Source organism: Artibeus jamaicensis, unplaced genomic scaffold (genome assembly GCF_021234435.1).
Source record: "Artibeus jamaicensis isolate MK-2021 breed Jamaican fruit bat unplaced genomic scaffold, CSHL_Jam_final scaffold_2375, whole genome shotgun sequence".
NCBI classification, from domain to species: domain Eukaryota; kingdom Metazoa; phylum Chordata; class Mammalia; order Chiroptera; family Phyllostomidae; genus Artibeus; species Artibeus jamaicensis.
Window position 1 is genome coordinate 1,840,811 of NW_026522032.1, and position 24,356 is coordinate 1,865,166.

Here is a 24,356-nt window from a genome sequence, read left to right on the forward strand (position 1 = left end):
GATGCTTGGACAATCATGAATGTTTGAGAGATAACCAAGAACTAGGGGAGGTTTGAATAAAAGCCTCATCTCCTATACAAGACCAAGGCTGGAAGAGGTGGTTGTTTCATCTAATGCATGGAAATAAACATAGAGAGTCAAGCAAAATGAAGAAACATAGGAATATGTTCCAAATAAAAGGGCAAAATAAAATCCCAGAAAAAGACTTAATGTAATGGAAATAAGTAATTTACCTGATTAAAAGTTCAAAGTAATGCTCACTGAACTTGGGAGGAGAATGAATGAACATAGTGAGAACTTAAACAAAAAGATAGAAAATATGAGAAAGTTCCAAACAGAAGTCACAACTAAAGACTACAGTAGGTGAATTAAAACAAAACAAAACAAAACAAAACAAAACAAAACAAAACAAAACAAAACAAAACAAAACAAAACATTATAGGGGTTCAACTGCAGACTAGATGAAGCAGAGGAAAGAATCAGTGAGCTCAAAGACAGGACACCAGAACTCACCCAATCAGAGTAGTAATAACAAACAAACAAACAAACAAATAAAAAGAATTTTTAAAAAGTGAAGATAGCTAAAGGTACTTATGGTACAACATTAAGTGGACTAACATTCACATTATAGGACTCTCAGAAGAAGTGTGTCTCAGGGGGGTAAAATTTATTTGATGAACTAATGCCTGAAAACTTCCATTACCTGGGGAAAGAAACAGACATCCAGATCCAGGATATTGATAGAGTTCTAAATATGGTGAATCCAAAGAGACCCATACTGTGGCACCACAAGAAAAGAAAATTACATGCTAATGTCACTGATGAACATAGATCCAAAAATCCTCAAGAAAATATTAGCAAGCCAAATTCAACAATATGTTAAAATGATCATATACCATGATAAAGTGAGATTTATTATAGGTATGCAGGGATGGTTCAACATCCACGAATCAATCAATGTGATACATCACATAAACAAAATGAAGGATAAAAATCTTGTGATCATCTCAATTGACGTATAAAAAGCATCTGAAAAAATTCAATGTCCATTTATGATAAAATGTATTAACACAGTAGGTAGAAAGAGACTATACCTCAACATAATAAAGGCCATATATGATAAGTCCACAGGCAACATTATACTCAATTGTGAAAAGTTGAAAGCTTTTTCTTTAACATTGGTAATAAGACGAGGATGCCCACTCTTGCCACTGTTATCGTACATAGTATTGGAAGTCCTAGCCAGAGCAATAAGGCAAGAAAAAAAGGACATTCAAATTGGAAAATAACAAGTAAAACTGTCATTATTTGCAGATGATATGATACTATATCTAGACTGTTCTAAAGACACCACCAAAAAAACTGTAAAAACAAATAAATTAAATAAAGTTGCAGGATACAAAATCAATATACAGAAATCTGTTGTATTTCTATACACTAACTATAAACTATCAGAAAAATTAAGAAAACAATTCCATTTACAATTCATCAAAAAGAATAAAATGCCCCTTGACTAGGCTTTGTTAGTCTGTTTACTACAATCAACATCTCAAAGGGTTACTAACATAATACATTATTAGGTCTTGTTCTTTAATTGTTACCTAAATTTCAGTTAATATATCTTATTTAGAGTTAGAAGTATTAATTCAGAGTTGAGAAAATAAACTTGAAATAAAAAACTCAGGAATAAATTTAGCCAAAGAAGCAATAAACTGATATCTGCAAGTACACTGAAAGCCATAAGACATTAATGAAAGAAATTGCTCCATGCTAATGGGTTGGAAGAATTAATCTTGTTAAAATGTCCACACTACCTAAAGCAATATACAGATTCAATGTAATCCCCATTAATCCCCATTAAAATTTCAAAGTTTTTTTTCTTTTTCTTTTATAAAATAGAATAAACAGTCGTAACATTTATATGGAACCACAAAAGACTCTGAATAGCAAAAGCGATCTTGAGAAAGAAGAAAAAAGTTGGAGGTAGCACATTCCCTAATTTTAAACTATATCACAAAGCTATAGTAATTAAAGCAGTATGGTATTGGCATAAAAACAAACACATAGATCAATGGAACAAAACAGAAAGCCTACAAATAAATTCATGCATATATGGTCAGTAAATGTATGACAGAAGAGCCAAAAATGTCCAATACAGAAAGGACAATTTTTTCAATATGTGGTGTTGGAAAAACTGGGCAGCAACATGCAAAAGAATAAAACTGGAAAACTATTTTACAACATACACAAAAACTAACTCAAAATGGATTAAATACTTGAATGTAAAACCTGAAACCATACATAAAACTCCCAGGAGTAAACATAGCTGGCAAGCTCTTTGACATAGCTTCTGGTGATGATTTTCACAAATCTGTCACCAAAAGCAAAGGCAACAAAAACAAAAATAAACAAGCGGTACCATAGCAAACTAAAAAACTGCTGCAGAGAAAAGGAAATGATTAACAAAATGGAAAAGCAACTTACTGGATGAAAGGAAATATTTACAAATCATATATCTGATAAGGGGCTTATATTTAAAAATATATTTTAAAAACCTCATACAATTTAACACCAAAAAAAAATCCCTAAACCATCCAAATAAAAAAAGGGCAGAAGATCTGAAGAGTCATTTTTTCCAAAGAAGATATAAAAATGTCTTCTTTTACAGATCTCATCATTTACCATTAATAAAATGGAAATCAAAACCACAATGAGATATCACCTCACATCTGTTATAGTGCTTATATCCAAAAGACAAGAGATAACAAGTGTTGATGAGGATCTGGAAAAAAGGGAATCCTTGTTTCCTGTTGCTAGGAATATAAATTGGTGCTGACATTTTACGAAATAGTATGACAGTTCCTCAGAATATTAAAAAATAGAACTACTAGTGATCTTGCAATTCCACTTGTAGGTTTTTATGCAAATGGGTGAAAACACTATCTTAAAAAGTTATATGTTAACTTAGAGATGGAATATAACTTTGCTTACAAACATTGCTATTAAATTCCTGCTTAAGGGCTTCTAATTTTCTGTGAGCATACTGAAAGCAAAAAATAAATGTGAATAAAATGAACAAAAGAAGATATATGCACCCTTATGTTTTTTGTAGTATTATTAAAAATAGTCAATAAGTGAAAACAACTTAAATGTCCATTGATGGATGAATGAATAAAGAACATTTTTACATATTAATAATAGTAGTATATGTTACATATAATATATATAATAGAATATTATTCAGTTGTATAAAAGATTGAAATCTTGCCATTTGCGATGATGTGAATAGATCTTGAGTGTATTATGCTAAGTGAAATAAATCAGAGAAAGACAAATACCATATTAACTCACTTAAATGAGGAATTTATATATATACAGGGTCTGGCACAAATAACACCCCTTTTTATTACATAAAAATCTTTTATTACAAAATCATAAGCATGTAGTTCTGTAGCATAAAATATCACACTTAAGCATACCATGTGACATTTTAGGTGAAATGTTCAAATTGCTATTCATCTCATGTGGTACATTCACGTACCCTACCAACCATTCTCAATGATATTACTTCTGCTGGATGCTGTATATCAAGCTCATAAATAAAAGGAACAGATTGGTGGTTGCCAGAGGTGGAATTGGGGAGTGGGCAAAATGTGTGAAGAGAGTCAAAAGTTACAAATTTCCAGTTATAAAATAAATCATGGAGATGTAATATACTACATATTGACTATAGTTAATATTGATGTATTGCATATTTAAAAGTTGCTAAGAGTAAATCTTAAAAATTCTCATTATGAGAAAAACCTCTTTCTATGTATGATGATAGCTATTGAATTCATTGTGGTGATCATTTCACAATATATACAAATATCAACTCATTAGGTTGTATGTCTGAAACTAACATAATGTATGCAAATTATATCTCAATTTTAAAAAGTTGGTACAGCAGATTTTTAAAAATGAAGTGAATGGTGAGTGTCTGCATGAAACTAAAATTTTTTCAGCATACGTAATCTATGCTATAATGTGTGGCCACCTGATATATGGAATAAAAAAGTTAGGTTCAGGTCCATATGTTGAATATTGGCAAAGCTTAATTTCCCTCTTTTGGTAAAAATGATTAAAAATACTACTATTTTTCCTGCTTTCCACTAAATTGTATGTCAATATTCTCTTGTTAATTCAACCCTCTTTGGAGGCTACAAATCTAGACGACAGATTTGGGTGAATTGTGAGATTAATGGTCATTTTCTTAAAATACAGTAGCCTTTGCTAGGGACCATTTAAATACCATTTTTTTCTGTGTGCATAACTGAGAAATAGTATTGATTGCATCTACTTTTTTGTATTTTCCTACAGAAACACACATGCAGAGCTCTTGTCAATAGAAAGAAAAGATATGCATGATGTAGTGGGTATGTATTTATGTAACCTTTAGCATAATATGGGTACTTGATAAATTTTGGATCATGGTCACAACTGATTGTCAATTTAATTACATATTCCCTGAAATGATATCATCTCAACTCCCTTCTTTCCAAATATGTTTTCAACCTCTTGAGAGAGAAAAAAATCTTTGGAAGTTTTAAGTCTTCCAAAGACTTAAGGGAAAGATTTTAAGGGAAATGTCAGTTAGATGTTCAAGGGTTTTTTGTTGTTGTTGTTTTAAGATTTTATTTATTTAGTTTTTTCTATTTTTATCTTTTATTGTGGTTTTTAATTTTTTTTAATTTAACTGATTATGCCATTACATTTGTTCTATTTCCCCCCTTCATTCCCCTCTACCCTGCACACCCTTCCCCCACTATTTCCCAACCCCTTTAGTTTATGACCATGTGTCTCAAGTTCTTTAGATTCTATATTTCCCTTACTATTCCCCTATCTATTTTCCCTCTTACCTGTTGCCCTCCCCCCTATCTGTTTTCTACCTACTGTCTATGTTTCTTGTTTTCTGTACCTTCTCCCCCCTTCTCCTTCTCCCACTCCCCTGTTGCTAACCCTCCATGTGATCTTCATTTCTATGGTTCTGCTCCTGATCTAGCTGTCCTTTTAGCTTGCTTTTGTTTTAGGTGTGGTTGTTAATAACTGTGAGTTTGCTGTTCTTTCACTGTTCATCTTTTTATCTTCTTTTTCTTAGGTAAGTCCCTTTAACATTTCATATAAGAAGGGCTTGGTGATGATGAACTCCTTGAACTTGATCTTATCTGAGAAGCACTTTATCTGCCCTTCCATTCTAAATGAAAGCTTTGCTGGATAGATCAATCTTGGTTGTAGGTCTTTGGATTTCGTGACTTGAAATACTTCTCTCCAGCCCCTTCTTGCCTGTAAGGTCTCTTTTGAGAAATCTGCTGACAGTCTGATGGGAACTCCTTTGTAGGTGACTGTCCCCTTATCTCTTGCTGCTTCTAGAATTATCTCCTTCATTTTAATCTTGGGTAATGTGATTGTGATGTGCCTTGGTCTGTTCTTCTTGGGTCCACCTTCTTTGGGACTTTGTGAGTTTCCTGGACTTCCTGGAAGTCTATTTCCTTTGCCAGAATGGGGAAGTTCTCCTTTATTATTTGTTCAAATACGTTGTCCACTCATGGCTGTTCCTCTTCCTCTTTTGGTACCCCTACAGTTTGGATGTTGGAGCGTTTAAAGATGTCCTGGAGGTTCCTTAGCCTCTCCTCATTTTTTTGAATTCTTGTTTCTTCATATTTTTCTGTTTGGCCATTTTTTTCTTCCTTCTGGTCTGCTCCCTTGATTTGAGTCCCAGTTTCCTTTCCATTACTATTGCTTTTCTGTGCATTTCCCTTCATTTCAATTAGTTTAGCCTTCATATGTTCCTCTAATTTGTGGCTAAAATCAACCAGTTCTGTGAGCATACTGATCACCAGTATTTTGAACTGTGCATCTGATAGGTTGGCTATCTCTTGGTCGCTTAAAAGTATTGGCTCTGGGGCTTTGAGCTGTTCTTCTTGAGATGTAATGTTTTGGTTGGGTCGTGCCTGTTATGTATGAGGGGTGGAGCCTTAGATGTTCACCGGGGCAGGGCCACCCAGGTCCCTGGTTTGTGAAGCTGTATGTGGAGGCAGGATCAGACAGGGAGCAATAGCAGTCTTCTCTGCTCCCTCCCACTTGCCTGGTCCACCTCACCGCTCACCCATCCCCCCTGCCTGTTTATCTCTGCGCAAATGTGTGACTGGGGTCAGCCAGCCGCCCTGCGCCTTCACTGGGTCTGCCTGTTGCTACCACACACCTGGGATCTGTGCCCTTGGCTGTCTGTGAGCCTGGATCAGGGGATCTTTTTTGCCCCACCCACTCCGCTGCTGGCTCAGCCCCTCTCACTGGTTTAGCTGAACGGTTCATTGTTGTCGGATTCCGTATTGTTGATTTTCTGTGGCTTGGCTGTGTTTACTGTTGCTAAACTTTATTGTTTTTAGATTTGGTTGTGTGAGAAGACAAAGTGTTTCCACCTACGCCTCCATCTTGGTGGAAGTCTATTATTTATTTAGTTTTGAGAGAGGGGAAGGGAGGGAGAGAGAGAGAGGGATAGAAGCATCAATGTGTGGTTGCCTTTTACACAGACTGCATTGGGGACCTGGCCTGCAATCCAGGCATGTGCCCTAGACTGGAAATTGAATTAGTGACCCTTTGATTTGCAGGCCGGCACTTTATTTATTAAGAAATAAGTAAAATGTTTTTAAAAATTTCTACCCAGAAATGGACCTATGTTAATTCTACAATATTTCACTGGCCATGAAATAAGTCACATGGCCATGCCTTACCTCAAAGGGGTTGGAGAAGTACAACTCTTCTGTGTACCTGAAAGAGGAAAATCAGAAATAACTGGTAAATAGCATTTATGATTACCATGCTATCTTATTGAAATATTGGCCCTGGTACATCAATGTGTCAGAATCTCAGTGCAGACATAATTCTTCTATCTCTTGTCCTGTGCTGAGATGTTCTACTGTGCTAGAAGGCTATGTTTTTAGTCAGTATCTCAGGTACTTTAGAGGCAAATAAATTGGCCCATGTGCCTGCCAAGGCCAGTGAAAGACCATGTGACAATATTCTGGGGCTAATAGTAGAAGGTGGATTGTGTACTTCTGACCAAGATAGTTTGAGAATCTACAGGAAACTTCAGGGTGGAAATGAGAAGTGAAGACTACCAATCACATAGAATGGCTATTCTTATCTATAGCCACACTAACCTTCATGAGAATAGTCATATGGGTAATAGTCCCTCCTATATTTGTGACATAGCTATATACTGTTTTACAGTTTGGGGTAAAGCTGAAGGATTTCTAGCCTGACAAGAGAGGACAAAATGGGTTTTACCATGAGCATCATCAAGAAAGCTTCTCCTGCTTGATGTTTATCCTGGGTTCCTGGAAGAATTGAAGAGGGGGTATACCAATCCCTAACAAAGGTGACCTGCCACCAAGAGCCAAGGTGGGGCCAGTTGGCCTATATACCTTGCAATACTACAGTCTTGACTAAGATCTCTCTAGAATGATATCATTCACTTGGTGAACACTTGTAGAAGGTTGACAGGGCTCCTACACAATGAACTCTCAGTCTGAGGTGTTGGGAAATGGAATATCTCATCAAATGGGTACCCAGTGAACCAGATGCCACAACTATTTTCTAGCATGTCTAGGACTGTTATTTGGGCCCTTCACACAGTTAAAAAGAGTTCCTATATTTGGGTGAGCTTACCATCTACTACTCACATCCAAGCATGCATGTTTGGAGAAGCCTCATCAAACCTGTGCTATGGGGGATTTGGATCCATGGGCCTGCTCTTAACTTCATTCTCCCTTCATGACTGCCCCATTTTCATATATAGGGCTCACTTGCCAATTTGGGACATAGTATATTACAGAATGTCATGCAATTTTATCTACAGAGATCTAGTCCAGCAGACTACCAATTCCCTGCCCCAAACTTGTTATATTATGAATGGACACCTTCTATGGGCAACATAGCAAAGAAGTTAAGAGTTCAGGCTCTGGAGTCAGATAACATGCATTTGAATTTGAGCTCAGTCACTTAATTATTTAAACCTTTAAATTACTTAACCCTTCTGAGTTTTGGTTCCCTTAGTTGTAAAATGAGGATAATGATTAAGTGAGAGAATGGATATAAAGCACATAGGGTAGTGTCTGGCACATGATAAGTGCTGAATAAATTGTGAGCAACACGTAATTATCATCATCCCTGTCATCACCATCATGAACTCTGCTAATAGGCCTGTTACATGTGAACTTGTCCAGAGGCCATGAGTAGGCTCAGGATAAGTTGCTGACTTTTGTGGTCACTCATTCCCCATCTTCCATATTGTAGGGCAGTGGTTTTCACCTTGATCTACTGTTGTCAGCACTTAATGTGGGCCTTTTAGGCAGCTGTGCAGGCCATCCTGCCAGTAGCTGAAGTGTTAGCCAACTATGTGGCTTCTGGGGAGACATTCTTGGAACATAAGCTCAGGAAGCTTCCTCCTCCTGGGAGTGGGAGGGACAGGATCATTTCCTCTTTTCCAAGGCCCAGGTCTATATGCAATGGGGAACCTCTGTGTCCAAGGCCAGAGGCATGCATGTTCTGAACTGTTATTGACAGAAATCTCTGGGGAAAATAGCAGAGGTTTTTACCTACCCTTCAAAATAGTAAGCTAACAGTGGTCTAGGACAGTTAAGACCTAGAAATCATGACCGCACAACACTGACCCCACTACTGTTCACACCTTTTTTCCTGGCTAAGTTCAGAGGGGTCTTCCTATTTAGGAAGCTGAAGGTCTCAGGAGACATGCACCTTCATCTGTAACCCCGAAATGGGGAAGATAACTGGAGGATTATCTGCCATTGTTTCATCCTGCCTTATGGGATTCCTAGTATCAACCAACCCCAGCTTCACCCAGACCTAAAATCACATTGCTGGAACTGGCTTCTGACACCCCTGAATGATCATCAGCCTACACCCTGAAACATTTTCAATGATGCAGCATCTGTTCTGCTTCCCAACCTGTTATTGGATTTCTTAGTGTCCAACTTGTGATTTGTTTCACATCCTCCTCCCATCTCCCATGCCAACTTATGGCCTTGTCTAATCCCAGAGAAAAATCTTACAGTTAATTCCATTTTTCCAGCTTGTACTTGTCCTTTCCCTCTGACCACAGCTAAGACTTTCTGTGGCTAAAGTGCTATGGTCTGGGCTGGCAAGTGGTGATCCGGGGGCAGAGGAGGTGCTTCATCCTGGCTTAGGGTTTCAGGAGCAGTGATTTCAGCAGGTTTTCATCAGCCTCACAAGTAAGTAGGACCCTGGATGAGCAGGTCAAGTATCATGGTTTGGCTATACTAGCAGTACTAGGAGTGTTCTACTATGTCATGAACAGTATCCTGCATGTACTTCAAAACTATAAAGTTGAGATATATTTGGGCAGTGAGCTTATTGATCCCTCAGTGCAGGTGGTTTGGGTGACCTGCATAGAAGCCATCCTCAGCCACCCCAGAGTTAAGTACACTGAGACCATCCTCTTCAAAGCATTTGGATAATGCTGACAAAGGTGACTGTAGTCTTGGAGTAGGAGCTCCCTTACAATCTTGTAATTACAAGGTTTCTTAGCTTTATGGGCTTCTATCTATAGTATCCTGACTTGTCTCCATCTCTAGTGCTGCTCCTGGTCCCAACCATCACCATCTGTGTTCTGGGCCACTGCCATAGCCTAACCAACCTCTTCACTGCCACCCTTGAGTGCCTATAATCTCTTCTCTATAAGTAGCCACAGTGATCTTTTGAATGCAAATCATACCACACCACTCCCATGTATAAATTCCTCCAATGCTTGTGGTTATGTTAAAAAACTTAGAGTCCTCATATTTTGGAGCTATATATAAAGAGTTTATAAATGAAATGATATGATATCTGGATTATGTTTAAAAATTCAGTGTGTATGGAAGGAGTGGAGAGTACAGAGGGAATGAGATTCATCATGTGTTACTCCTTTATTTTTAAGTCTTCACCTGAGAACATTCTTTTTATTGCTTTTAGTGAGAAAGAGTAAAGGAGAGAGAGGAACATCGATGTGAGAGAGAAGCATCAATTGGTTGCCTTCTGTGCCTGGACACGGGATTGCATACGCCAGGACCAGGGGTTGAACCTGCAATCTAGGTGTGTGCCCTGACCAGGAATTGAACCCACAACCTTTCAGTTACAGGATGACCTTTCAACCATCTGAGCCACACCAGCCAGGGTAGTCATATGTTAATTTGTGAAGCCAGGTGATAGGTACATGGAGGTTTATTATATGATTCTCCCTCATTTGTTTTATGTTTGAGACAGCGCCAAATCCTAACCACTAGACCACCAGGGAACTCAAATGTTTTATGTTTGAAAATGCTTATGGTTGAAAGCAAAATAAAATAAAATAACAAAAATCAGCAGCAAAGACAAAGGCCCCCTATAGCTTCCTATCATAATTAGAGCAAAATCAACTCATAACCATGGTCAATAATGCCATGCTTAACCTTGTCACTAACCACCTTTCTGAATTTATCTCCCACTAGGTTCTCTGCTCATTCGCTTTCCTTCAAACACACTGGCCTTTTTGCTTCACCTTATACACACCAAAGTCTACCTCAAGTCCTGTTTCCTCTGCCTAGAATGCTTACTCCCACGGCCACATGGCTTGCTCCTTTTCGTTATTTTCTCTTCAAAGATGCCTTCTTTGAATACCTCTTACTATAGACAGTGAGACACATATATTAACTATCTATAGCCCTGTGTAGATATGAACAGACCTCTGCCTATAGATAGCTTTATCTGACTATCTTATCTAAAGTAGCTGCCACGTTCTGGTCGCTCAAAGTACTCTACTCCATTTTCTTAGAGAACTTATCTCTATCTGAAAACTTAATTTTCTTTTTTTGTTTTCTCATTTATTATCTGCCTTCCTCACTATATTATAAGCTCCAAGAGGGCAGAAACTAATGCATAGTACATAGTTTGCTCAATGATTGTTGGTTAAATGGAAAAATAAGTGATTTCCCAGACAGAGATTGGTGGACTACCTTGTACATTTGGGAAAGTGAGTTTTCACCTCAGCTGCTATATCCATGTAAAAGAGTTGGATGCCTCTGTACTGCACAGGGGGCAGCCTTGCCCAGCATAACTCACAGATAAATTGTGCTTCCTTCCTGTTCAAACTGATGACAATGAGATGTACAAAGTGGGGAGCCCTGTGAATAGTGCCTGGCACATAGTTAGCTATCAATAAAGGTTAGTGGGACTTCTGGCCAAGATGGAGGCATAGGTGGAAACACTACCTCCTTGCACAACCAAGTTTAAAGACAACAAAGCTTTAGTAACAAAAATGCAACCAAAACACAGAAAATTGAACTGTAGGGAAGTCCGACAACAACGAACCATTCATCCAGACAGGTAAGAGGGGCGGAGTCAGTGGCTGTCGGAGCGGGGTTGCACAGCAAAAGGTGACCGGCTTACCCAGGTGCAGAGGCAGCAGTTGGCAGATCCCAGGTGTGGGGTGGCAATGGGCGGACCCAGTGAGGGCACAAGGCGGCTGGCTGACCGTGGTCACACATTTGTGTGCAGATAAACCAGGCAGAGGAGTGAGCAGTAAGACAGACTGCTCAAACCAGGGCCCTAGAGCCAGGAAATAAAGCCTAAAAGCACTGATTGGAAAAACTTTCAGGGTCAAGGTGCTGGGAGAAGCTCACAGGCTCACAGAGAATTCATTGGAGAGACCCACAGGGTCCTGGAGGGTGCACAAGCCCACACACCCAGGAACCAGCACCAAAAGGGTCCAGTTTGCATGCAGGAAGCAGCAGAGAGGACCAAAATCTGAGAGAGAGCATGGAACAAGCGCTACTGCCCCTCTCTGACCCCGCCCCCATATACAGTGTCACAGCCCAGCAACTGGGTCACCCTGCCATGGTGAACACCTAAGGCTCCACCCCTCATACATAACAGGCATGACCCAACCAAAACATTATGTCTCAAGAAGAAGAGCTCAAAGCCCCAGAGCCAATACTTTTAAGCGACCAAGAGATAGCCAACCTATCAGATGCACAGTTCAAAACACTGGTGATCAGGAAGCTCACAGAACTAGTTGATTTTAGTCACAAATTAGAGGAATAAATGAAGGCTACACTAAGTGAAGTGAAGGGAAATGCACAGGAAACCAATTGTGATGGAAAAGAAACTGGGACTCAAATCAATGAAATAAACCAGAAGGAAGAAAGAAACACCCAAACAGAAGAGAATGAAGAAACAAGAATTCAAAAAAAATGAAGAGAGGCTTAGGAACCTCTAGGACATCTTTAAATGTTCCAACATCCGAATTATAGGGGTACCAGAAGGGGAAGAGGAACAGCCATGAGTGGAAAACTTATTTGAACAAATAATAAAGGAGAACTTCCCCAATCTGGCAAAGGAAATAGACTTCCAGGAAATCCAGGAAGCACAGAGAATCCCCAAGAAGGTGGCCCCAAGGAGGAACACACCAAGGCACATCAGAATTACATTAGCCAAGATTAAAATGAAGGAGAGAACTCTAGAAGCAGTAAGAGATAAAAGAACAGCCACCTACAAAGGAGTTCCCAACAGACTGTCAGCTGATTTTTCAAAAAAGACCTTACAGGCAAGAAGGGGCTGGAGAGAAGTATTTCAAGTCATGAAATCCAAAGACCTACAACCAAGATTGCTCTATCCAGCAAAGCTTTCATTTAGAATGGAAGGACAGATAAAGTGCTTCTCAGATAAGGTCAAATTCCAGGAGTTCATCATCATCAAGCCCTTATTATATGAAATGTTAAAGGGACTTATCTAAGAAAAAGAAGATAAAAAGATGAACAGTGAAAGGACAGCAAACTCACAGTTATTAACAACCACACCTAAAAGAAAAGCAAACGAAGAGGACAGCTAGATCAGGAGCAGAACCATAGAAATGGAGATCACATGGAAGATTAGCAACAGGGGGGTGGGAGGAGGAGAAAGGGGGAGAAGGTATAAAGAATAAGTAGCATAGATAGTTGGTAGAAAATAGACAGGGGGAGGGCAAGAATAGTATGGGAAATACAGAATCTAAAGAACTTGTGACACAGGGACATGAACTAAAGGGGGGAATGGTGGGGGAGGGGTGTGCAGGGTGGAGGGGAATGAAGGGGGGAAATGGGACAACTGTAATGGCATAATCAATAAAATATATTAAAAAATAAAGGTTAGTGGTTATTATCTGAGTTAGAAAGAGGGCAAATTTTGACTCTATTTATTTATATGCTCCCTCATTCCAGAAAAATCTTAGAGAGTTGAGTGAAGTCAATTAGAACTGGGCTTTAAGCCTGGCAAAGTCATTTAAAGTCACCAAACCACTAAACTATCACACTTAAGTATGGGACTTTGAACTAAACATTTCACCTCTCTGAGTCTCCTTCCTTCTTTTCAAGTTTTAAGTTCAAATCAATAGAGAAAATAGTTTTGTTTCCTCCTTTCCTATTTGGATGCTTTTTATTTCCTTTTCCTGCCTGATCGCTGTGGCTAAAACTTCTAATACTATATTGAATAGAAGTGGTGAAAGTGGACATCCTTGTCTTATTCCTGATCTTAGTGGAAAAGCTTTTCGTTTTTGCCCACTGAGTATGATATTGGCTGTAGGTCTTTCATAAATGGCCTTTATTATATTGAGGAATGCTCCCTGTATTCCCACTTTGTTGAGTGTTTTTATCATAAATGGGTGCTGTACCTTATCAAAAGCTTTTTCCGCATCTATTGATATGATCATGTTGTTTTGGTATTTGCTTTTGTTTATGTGATGAATTACATTTACTGATTTGCGAATGTTGAACCATCCTTGCATCCCTGGGATGAATCCCACTTGGTCATGGTATATAATCTTTTGGACATATTGTTGGATGCGATTTGCCAATATGTTGTTGAGGATTTTAGCTTCTATGTTCATCAGTGATATTGGCCTGAAGTTTTCTTTCTTTGTTGTATCTCTATCTGGTTTTGGAATTAGGATGATGCTGGCTTCATAGAAGGAGTTTGGGAGTTTTCCATCCTTTTGGATTTTTTGGAATAGTCTGTGAAGAATGGGGGTTAGCTCTTCCTTAAATGCTTTGTAGAATTCTCCTGTGAACCCACCTGGTCCGGGGCTTTTGTGTGATGGGAGTTTTTTGATTACTGCTTCAATTTCTTTTGCTGTTATTGGTGTATTTAGATTTTCTGCTTCTTTTTCACTGAGTTTTGGAAGATTGTATTTTTCTAGAAATGTGTCCATTTCCCCTAGGTTTTCCAATTTCTTGGCATACAGTTCTTCATAGTAATTTCTTGCAATCCCTTCTATTTCTGTGGTATCAGTTGTAATCTCTCCTCTTCCATTTCTGATTGTGTTTATTTCTGTCCTCTCTCTTATTTTCTTGATGAGCCTACTTAAAGGCTTGTCTATTTTGTTTATCTTTTCAAAGAACCAACTCCTGGATTCATTGATCCTTAGAATTGTGCTTTTAGTGTCTATGTCGTTTAGTTCTGCTCTGATCTTGGTTATTTCCTTCCTTCTACTTGCTTTGGGATGTTTTTGTTGTTGTTCCTCGAGTTCTTACAGGTGTAGAGTAAGGTTGTTTGTTTGAAATGTTTCTATCTATCTTCTTTAGGTAGTCCTGCATTGCTATAAACTTCCCTCTCAGGACTGCCTTCACTGTGTCCCATAAGTTTTGGGTTGTTGTGAGATCATTTTCATTTGTTTCCAGAAACGTTTTGATTTCTTCCCTAATTTCATTCTTGACCCATTGGTTGTTTAATAGCATACCATTCAGTCTCCATGATTTTGGGTGCTTTGGGTTTTTTTCTTTGGGATTGGTTTCCAGTTTCAGTCCCTTGTGATCAGAGAAAATGCTTGGTATGATTTCAATATTCTTGAATTTGTTGAGGCTTGTTTTTTGTCCTATCATGTGGTCTATCTTTGAGAATGTTCCATGTGCATTTGAAAAGAATACGTATTTAGCTTCTTTGGGGTGAAGAGCTCTGTATATATCAGTTAGGTCCATTTCATCAAGGGTGTTGTTTAATGCCGCAATATCTTTGTTGATATTTTGTTTGGAAGATCTGTCCATTTTTGATAGTGGGGTATTAAAATCCCCACTATAATTGTGTTGCTGTCTATATCTTTCTTGAAGTCCTCTAAGATTTTCTTTATATATTTTGGTGCTCCTATGTTGGGTGCATATATATTTATGATGTTAATGTCTTCTTGGTGGATTCTTCCCTTGAGTATTATGAAGTGACTTTCTTGGTCACTCTTTATGGCTCTTTTTTTGAAGTCTATTTTGTCTGATATGAGAATTGCTACCCCAGCTTTTTTTTCTTGTCCATTTGCTTGGAAAATTTGTTTCAAGCCTTTCACTTTTAGTCTGTGATGGTCTTTTGTCCTGAGGTGGGTTTCTTGTAGGCAGCATATGTGTGGGTCATGCTTTCTTATCCATTCAGCTATTCTGTGTCTTTTGATTGGAGCATTTAATCCATTTACATTTAAGGTTATTATTGATAGGTACTTATTCATTGCCATTTTTGTACCTGTGTTCCTCTCTGTCTGTCTCTTTTCCTTCCTTTCCTTAAAGCAGACCTTTTAGTATTTCTTGTAGAACTGGCTTGGATGGAGTAAAGATTGCCTCTTCAACAAATGGTGTTGGGAGAACTGGACAGCTACGTGCAAAAAAATGAAACTTGAGCACCAACTTACACCATACACCAAAATAAATTCAAGGTGGATAAAAGACTTAAATATAAGCCGTGACACCATTAAAGTCCTAGAGGAGAACATTGGCAAGAAAATCTCAGATATTCCACACAGCAGCATTTTTACTGATATGTCCCCTAGAGCAAGGAATATAAAGGAAAGAATAAACAAATGGGATCTCATCAAAATAAAAAGCTTCTGCGTGGCTAAAGAAAACAGTATTAAATTAAAAGGACAACCAACTGCATGGGAAAACATATTTGCCAATGATACCTCAGACAAAGGTTTAATCTCCAAAATATACAAAGAACTTACATGACTCCACTCTAGGAAGACATCTAACCCAATTAAAAAATGGGAAAAGGACTTGAACAGACACTTCTCCAAAGAGGACAAACAGAATATCCAGAGACACATGAAGAAATGCTCAATATCATTAGCTATCAGAGAGATGCAAATTAAAACCACAATGAGATACCACTTTACACCAGTCAGGATAGCTATCATAAACAAAGCAACAAACAACAAATGTTGGAGAGGTTGTGGGGAAAAGGGGTCCTTAGTCCACTGTTGGTGGGATTGCAGACTGGTACAACCATTATGGAAAATAGTATGGGATTTTCTCAGAAAACTAAAAATCGACCTGCCTTTTGACCCAGCAATTCCACTGCTAGGATTATATCCCAAGAATCCTAAAACATCAATTTCAAAGAACCTATGCACCACAATGTTCATAGCAGCACAATTTACAATAGCCAAGAGATGGAAGCAACCTAGGTGCTCGTCAGTATATGAATGGATCAAAAAATTGTGGTACATATACACAATGGAATTCTATGCAGCAGAGAGAAAGAAGGAGCTACTACCCTTTGCAACAACATGGATGGAACTGGAAAGCATTATGCTGAGTGAAATAGGCCAGGCATTGAAAGACAAATACCATATGATCTCACCTTTAACAGGAAGCTAAACAAACAAACAAAACAAACAAGCAAACAGAATAAAAACAAAGACACTGAAATAGAGAACAAGTGGGCAGCGACCAGAGGGGAGAGGGAAGGGAATTTAAGGGGAAAAATGGGGAGGGATTTTGAGGAACAAGTATGAAAGACACAGGGATGAGGACTGGGGGGGGGGAATGGGAGGCAGGTGGGGAGACAGGGAAGGGGGGGCTGGGATGGGAGAAATAGACAAAAAAAATGTACTTGAAAAATAACTAAATAAAATTTTAAAAAATAAATTAAAAAATAGAGAAAATAGTTAGAAAAGAAAATTATTCATCAGTCCAGAAAAAAGAGAAATCAAGGTAAATACAAAACACCAAATAAGGCAGATTTAAGTCTAAACATAAGCAGTAGTAAAAATACATGTGAAGAGATTAAAGTCACCTGTTAAATCACAGAGGCTCTACTATGGATACTGAGGAAAAAAATAACTGCTCAAATAAAATGACACAGGAGGGTTGACAATATAAAGGGGTCAAAAATGCTATGCCAGTCAAGTAACTAACACAAAGGAAGTAAGCATTGTTATTAGCAGATGAAAGAGCATTGAAAGGGACAAAGAGGGAAATTTCATATTGATTAAAAGAGCCATTCACCAGGAAGCTATAATAGAGGCAGAAAATAATAAACTACACCTAGACACATAGTTTCAAAATATATAAAACAAAAATTACAAAGAGAAGTTGACAATCTCAAAATTAAATAGGAGACTTTAATATACCACTCTCAGAAATGAAAAGATCATTAGATAAAAAGTAATTAAGAATAGAGAGGTGCTGGCTATTTCAACAAGCTTGAGGATGTAAATAAGTGTGTTTGAAGGAATGTGTATAGAAATAAAACTTTGTACCTAGCAGTTAAAAAATACACATTCTTTTTCAGAAGCATGTGGAATGTTTATAGGATTTGACTGTCTTGATAAATTTTTGAAAAAGTCATCTTCTACAGACCATCTTTACTGACTACAATGCAATAAAATGAAAAGATTAATAATAAAATACACCTATACATTCGGATGTTTTTAAATCATTCTAAATAATTCATGGGTTAAGGAGAAAATAAAAATTAAAATTGCAAATTATTTGGAAGTCAGTGGTAATGAAAGCATCGAAATCTATGGGAAGCAGTCAAAGCTGTACTCAGAAATATGGTCACAGTCATAAAGACATTTATTAGAAAACAAGGAGGCTTGAAAATGGATGAACTAAGCTTACAACTCAAGCCACCAGAAAAGCTTGAGTTTTTATCTGGAAGTGAGTGAAATATCATGGATAAATCCTTACCCTTCCAAGTTTAGGTATTGACTATTTAACATGTGTCCGTGAGTGCTAAATTGGATGCTGCTAGGTGGCTGCCTTAGCATTATTTAATATCAATTGGGTAAGTGACAGACATGTACAGACTCTTTTCCTATAAAGCCCACAAGTAATCAGTGATATAAAAGGGGCTCTCTCTTTGAACAGGTAGGGCATGACCCCAAGCCTAAGCTACTCCTGTAAGCTGTGTCCAGAGCAGTTATGAATGCTGTCTATTTAAATCAGTTCCACTTTCCCTGATGGAGAAGTGAGACATTTCAGTGGTCTAACTTGGAACCTCAGGCTGTAGAGAAGGTATAAGAATAAGCCCGTCTTTTGGAACTGCTCTTGAAAGCATGGGTTTTAGGTTTCAGGAAAGGCACAGAGTGTCCCTAATGAGTGATACAATCAATGCCCTTGAACACGTTGTACAAGTGGGTGGAATGACCTCAAGTATGATCCTGTGGTACATGGGCCATGTGTCATACTGAACAATTTGGGGAGGGAATGGATACATAATTAATTAACTTTCTTTGGCCCAAAATAGCCACGGAAGTTCAGGCAAAATATGATAACATGCCAAGTATTCAATAAAATCTTTGCCCACACAAATAACCTGTGAGGAAATAAATCAGCCACCAAATCCCTAGTTAATTAATGTTTCCTAGGATAAGATCATTATTACCTGGGCAACATGTTGGTATTACGTCCAGGGAGGCTTACCTGGAATCAGAGAGCATCCGTGATGGCACAGGTGTGCTAAGAGGCATTTTTGCTTGGATGCATCTGGCCTAAGTGACGATGTGAGAGTCAGTTGTTATGGAAACTGTTTCAATTGGCAGGAATCAAAAAATAAAAAGTACTCCTGTCATTATCCAACAAACTCCTGAATGAAAATTTAAAGAACTTTAATAAACATAGTGGGGATCCCACCATAACAGAAGCAGGTAGAATGAATGGATAAGTGAGCTTTTGAGTCCATGCACATAATGAGAGGGGTGCCTCTGGTCTCCCACCTACCTTTCTGCTATGTGGAAGGGAGCTCTATCTGACCACTGGTATCTATTTAGGATCAGTGGCAAGGGCCCAGGTGGGTAGATAAGGGCCCAGTTTGCAGATAAGCTGAGGAGTACATCCCCATCTGCTGATTGGCAGGTGATGGTGACAACATAATACCCCTGACACAAAGGAAAAACACTGTGACACCTGTGTAAGGCACCCAAATGACTGTTCAGAGACCAGGTTTTGCTACAATATGTGAACACTATTGTACTGTTGGACAGAAATACTGTATCTGATAGTGAACTGCTTAGAATGCTTGCCACTTTACAAAGTGCAGCTGGAAGGGGAAACAGAAGCTGGGCCCATAATGCAATGATTTTCAAAACTCGAGCAGCATCAGCATCGCCTGGAGGAATTGTTAAAACACAGATGGCTGAGGCTCACTCCAGAATTTATGATTGAGTAGGTCTGGGGAGAGGCCAAGAATGTGCATTTGCAGCAAGTTCCCAGGTGACTGCTGATGCTGCTGGCCTGTGGACCACACTTTGAGAATCACTGACATAATGTATCATAACAACCTCTACTCATCAGGGAAGTAATTAGGATAGGGGATACTCCCAACTCAAAGACATAATGTTGATGACATCAGATTAGCTGTCTGTTCTCAAAGCATGTGAAGAAAGGAGAACATGGGGACAGATAATGGAGTGTGCATGACATATTTTGATGGGGATCTCATGACTACATCAATCTTTAAAGCAGAACTCTTTCTAAAGCACCAAGAATTAGCAGACCTCCTCCAACAAAGCATTGTTTACACCTCAGAGTTTGAACCTTTGGAACTGGAAGATATTTCAGTGACAGGAATGCAGCTAGGGTTCTTTAACATCCAACTGGAGGATCCAGGGACTATGTCCCCTGCCCCACCCCCAAGCATATTGGGAAATCCAACATAATGACTAACCTGAAGTTAGCTGAGATGCTCAGAGAAGAGCTAGCTCATGTGACTAACTGCTTTCTGGTGTGCCGAGACTCCTGCTATCCCACAGGCCCTCCTGACTCACTGAAGGAGGTGGCAATACTCTTCTTTGAAAGGGTGCAAAGGGTTTCCCTAGGATGCTTGTTCTTCACCATCCTTCCATCTGGTGAGAAGAGAGGTCTTTTGCATCACAAGTCACTTAACTGTACCTCTCCATCCTTTTTCTAAAAAGATTTTATTTATTTATTTTTAGAGAGAGCAGAAGGGACAAAGAGAGGGAAAGAAACATCAATGTGTAGTTGCTCCCCATGCGTACCCCCACCAGGAACCCAGCCCAAACTCAGGCATATGCCTTGACTGGGAATTGAACCAGTGACCCTTTGGTTCACAGGCCAGTGCTCAATCCACTGAGCTAAACCAGCCAGGGCTGTTCCTCCCCATCTTTATCTCAGGTGATGATGGGCCATTTATCATAATAATCCATTGGCTTTTTTTCAGGAGTGGAAAAGGTAGGAAAAATAGAGAAGCTTATTGGTCTGAAAGGAACTTTGTTTGAAGAATGGGAGGTTCCTCTTTCCTCCCCAACAGCCTTTCCTTGCTAGCTTTGGTCACAAGGAGCCAAAGGATCTTGCCATCCTTGCTCACAAGAAGTAGTTGCAGAATAGGGCCAGGATACAGTGGGGGCAAGGAGTGACAGAAGAAAGAAGGAGGGGGACCCAGGGATGATAGTCTTTCAGGTACCCATCTGGTCTAGACTCTATGGTAGCAACCATGAAGACATAGTTTATACCATTTTCTAGATTTTACATGCATTTGGATTGATGAGTAGAAGATTTTAAAAAATCTTATAGCTGATTCTACTCTTGCAAGACATCATGGAGCATGTGACCAGTATTACATGCTATATTACATAAAGTATTATATAAAGTACCAAGTACAGGACTTGGCACCAAAAGTCACAGAAGCTACAATTTGTTAAGCTCTGACTGTGCCAGGCTCAGTATTAAGCACTTTATCTGCATTATCTCATTCCATGCTGCCAACAGTCCTCTGAGGCAGGCCCTAGCATTTTACAAACTAGGAACTGAAGTTCTAAGAAAGATGTGACTTCGCCAGAATGAAACAGCACGAAAATTGGCAGTGTCTGGCTGGGGGTAAAAAAAAAAAAAGAGCAAACAAAATCTGAAGCAAGGAGAAGAAAGGGAATAATAAAGGTTTGAATGGAAATAAATGAAACAGAGAGTAGAAAAACTATAGAGAAAAGCAATAAAACCAAAATTGGTTCTTTGAAAAGATGGACAAAATTGACAAACCTTTGGCTAGACTGAACAAGAAATAAACAAAGAGGATTCAAATTACTTCTGAATGAAAGAGGGAACATCATTACTGACTTTATAGATATAAGAAGGATTATGAGGAAATACTATGGACAACTTCATGCCAACAAATAAGATAGCCCAGAAAAATGGACAAATTTCTAGAAAGATACAATCTGCTGAAACAGACTTAGGAAGAAGTTGATAATAACACCAACAATAAAATTACCTACAAAGGTAATTTTAAAGCCTAGATCGAGATAACTTCACTGGTGAATTTCACTAAATGTTAAAACAAATAACACTAATCCTTTGTAAACTCTTCCCAAAAGTAGAAGACTGGAGAACACTTCCCAACTCATTCTATGAGGGCAGTATTGCCTTGATAACAAGGCATCACAACAAAGAAAAACTATAGACCAATATCTCTTAATTAATGTCAATGCAAAAAATATCAATAAAATACTAGCTAATGTATTCTGGCAGCATTTAAAAAGAATCATCTACCATGACCCAGTGGGACCTATCTCAGGAGTTCAAAGTTGGTCCAACATATGAAAACCAATCAATGTTATACACTATGTTAGTAGAATAAAGAAAAAAAGCCACATGATTATTTCAACGGATGCAGAAATAATTTTTCACAAAAATTCAACACTCTTTCATGATAAAAACATGAAACAAACCATGAATAGAGGGAAATTTCTCAACCTAATAAAGGGTATATATGAAAAATCTACAGCTAATATCATACTTAATAGTAAAAGACCAAAAGCTCTTTTCCAAAGATTAAGAACAAAACAAGAATGTCTATTCTCACCAATTCTAGGGAGTGTAAGCCAGGGAAATTATGCAAAAATAAATAAATAAGTAAAAAGTATTCAAATTGTAAAAAATCAGTACAACTGTATTTACATCTGACATGATCTTGTATATAGAAAACCCCATGAAATAGACTGGCTGAACACACCAGCCAGCCTAATAAGCCTGCCATGTCTCTGGCTAAGACCTCACCAAAATGCCATCTCAAATGGAACCTGCCATGGAAACCATGATGTTCACATTTCACAGATTCATTGGGGATAAAGTGAATTTACTTAACAAAGGAGGATGTGAGAGTACTCATGGAAAAGGAGTTCCCTGGATTTTTGGAAAATCAGAAAGACCCTCCGGCTGTAGACAAAATAATGAAAAACCTGGACCAATGCCAAGAGGGCTGAGTGGGCTTCCAGAGCTGCTTCTCGCTAATTGCTGGGCTCACTGTCACATGCAATGACTATTTTGTAGTACACATGAAGCGGAAGGAAAAAAAGGCAGCTGAGCAGCTACTTCCTCCCTGATAAACAGTGCTCCCAATGGGTCACTTAAGGAATCTCTCCCACAGCTTCCCCCTGCTTATGGATTTCATGAGCAGACTTGGACCTTTAGAAAATGTACAAATAAAATCGTACTCCCATTTGACAAGAGAAAGAAAAGCCAATTAAAGCCAGATAAGCTTTTGATTTTTTAAAAGATTTTATTTATTTATCTTTAGAGAGGAAGGGAAGGAGAGAAATATCAATGTATGGTTGCCTCTCATGAGTCCCCTGCCGGGAACTGGCCTGCAACACAGGCATGTGCTCTGACTGGGAGTCAAACCTCGATCGTGTGGTTTGCAGGCCTGCACTCAATCCACTGAGCTACACCAGCCAGGGCAGCTTTTGATTTTTATATTGCTTTCATTCTCTTGCCCATCCATAAACAAATTTCTTTTTTAGTTCAAAAAAATTCTATGAAATACACACACAATACTATTAGTAAATAAGTTCAGCAAAGATTAGGAATGCAAAAATACTGGTATTCCTAAATGTTTTTTATCCTTACCCAAGGACATGCTTATTGATTTTTGAGAGAAGGGAAGAGAGAGTGGGGGTGGGTGAGAGAGAGAGAGATTGGTTAAGAGAGAGATAGAAACATCAATCGTCTCTTGTACATGGCCAGAACAGGGATCAAACCTACAACCTAGGCATGTGCCCTGACCAGGAATTGAACCTGCAACCTTTTGGTTACAACAATGCTCCAACCAACTGAGCCACACTGGCCAGGGCAATAGTTGTATTTCTATACACTTGTAATAAACCATCTGAAATGAAATTAAGAACAAATTTACTTATTTACAATACTATAAATGCTTAGTATAAATTTAACAAAAGAAGTATAAGACTTGTTCACTGAAAACTACAAAACGCTGCTGAAAAAAATTGAAGATGTAAACAAATAGAATGGCATTACATGTTCAAGAATCAGAGATCTTGATATCAAAATTAGAGTACTCCCTGATTAGTCTACAGATTCCATACAATCCCTATCTGGGTCCCTACTGGCTTTTCTTTGTGGGGGGGGGTGCTTCCAGAATTAGACAAGCTGATCCTTAAAATCATGGAATGCAGGGGACTCAGAATAGTGAAAACAATCTTGAATAAAAAGGCAAAGGTTGGAGGACTCACACTTCTTGATTTCAAAACTTACTAAAAAGCTACAATAGCCCTAGCTTATGTGGCTTAGTGATTAGGTGATGGCCCATGAACCAAAGAGTCCCTGGTTCGATTCCCAGTCAGGACACATGGCTGAGTTGCAGGCCAGGTCCCTGGTTTGGGGTGTGTGAGAGGCAACTGATGTATCAATTCTCTCACACATCAGTGTTTCTCTCCTTCTTGTTCTCCTTCATTTCTCCTCTCTCTAAAAATGAATAAATAAAATCTTTTTATTAAAAAGCTACAATAATTATAGTAGTGTGGTAAGACAGGCATTGAGATCAATGGGATAGAATTGAGAGTCCAGAAATAAACCCTTGTGTTTATTGTCAATTGTTTTTCAACAGAGTGCCAAGATTATTCATTGGGAGAATGAATAGTGATTTCAACAAATAATTCTGGGTTAAATGGATGTCCACATACAGAAGAATGAAGTTGGTTCCCTACCTCACAACATATATACAAATTAACTTCAGATGGATCATTGACCTAAATATAAGAGCACAAATTATAA

General features: G+C 38.5%; 1 pseudogene; it reads left to right on the forward strand.

The window, feature by feature from the left end:
* Positions 1-22,347: 22,347 nt before the first annotated feature.
* Positions 22,348-22,669, forward strand: LOC119040197 (protein S100-A10-like; annotated as a pseudogene).
* The last annotated feature ends 1,687 nt before the right edge of the window (positions 22,670-24,356 follow it).